General features: G+C 37.5%; 1 protein-coding gene across 1 annotated transcript in view; it reads right to left on the bottom strand.

The window, feature by feature from the left end:
• Ccdc148 (coiled-coil domain containing 148) overlaps positions 1–1,075 on the bottom strand; it is a 356,635-nt gene that overhangs the window by 242,843 nt on the left and 112,717 nt on the right. The gene's annotated exons all lie outside the window — the stretch shown is intronic.

Here is a 1,075-nt window from a genome sequence, read left to right as displayed (position 1 = left end):
CAACACAATTATTCCAGGACAAGTCAAAAAAAGTGAACTGCTACTTGAATATCTCAGCACCATTGTGTTTGTAGGCAAGCATGAACATCTCTGATGACTATTTAGTGTTGATATCAACGTATGGGGAGATCTTTCATCTTGACTGTTTACAGAACTCTGAAAACTCAATACCAAAATGAGTTGCATTCCACTTCAAAAATTGTCAAGAAAGATTAAGATGCATTCCAAAGAGGACATACATTTGGGAAATAAGTCATGAAAGATACAAAACATTAATAGCCAAATATAAAACACAAATGAAGAACTCAATGAGAACTACCACTCATCAATTTGAACAGCTTAAGCCAAATAGGTAACACTACCAAGTCCTGGTAAGAATGCCCCGAAACTAGATTTTTCATTTATGTCTGATAAAAACATAAAATAGTAAAGCCACTCTGCAAAATAGTTTGGATCCAGTATTAACCTGATATCCAAGCCACACTAAGATAAAAGAATGGGAACTACAGACTAATCTACCTTACAAATATTGATGCCAACCTACTCTACAAAAATAAACTACCAACTCAATTCAATACCTTACATGGATTATTCTCCAGAAACCAGCATTTGTTATATTAGTAATTGAGATTTTAAAGCAACAGAACCTTGGTCTATTTACAGGAAGAGTGAATAAAACTTAATTTTATAAACAACGCTAGTCAGGGGGTTGCAGTTTGCCCCAAACAGGTCATATAATATTGTCAAATATGTATTTGATCTTCCTCCACATTTCCAGATACTAGAAACCAGGGACTCTCTAGGCCAACAGGAGTGTCGTGTCTTTTGTACATAAAGGAAATGACTAGTGGCTGGGAGCCACTAGCTTCAGGTCACTTCTAGTCCTAGAAAAAAAACAAGGCAAAATTTCTGGATTGAAACTTTTCCCCACCTCATAGTTTCTCAGAGGTGTTGTGGGGCAAAGGTTAGGTTGATGACCCATGGCCCAGTGTAATTAAGCATGCTTGCACAATGAAATGGCCCTAAGGACCAGCAGAGCTGAGCTTGGACAGTCTCCAGCTTGTGTAACACCTGG

The sequence above is a fragment of the Octodon degus genome, unplaced genomic scaffold (assembly GCF_000260255.1).
Source record: "Octodon degus isolate 3935 unplaced genomic scaffold, OctDeg1.0 scaffold00032, whole genome shotgun sequence".
Lineage (NCBI taxonomy): Eukaryota > Metazoa > Chordata > Mammalia > Rodentia > Octodontidae > Octodon > Octodon degus.
The sequence above is the reverse complement of the archived record's forward strand: the minus strand, read 5'-3'. Positions and strand labels throughout refer to the sequence as shown.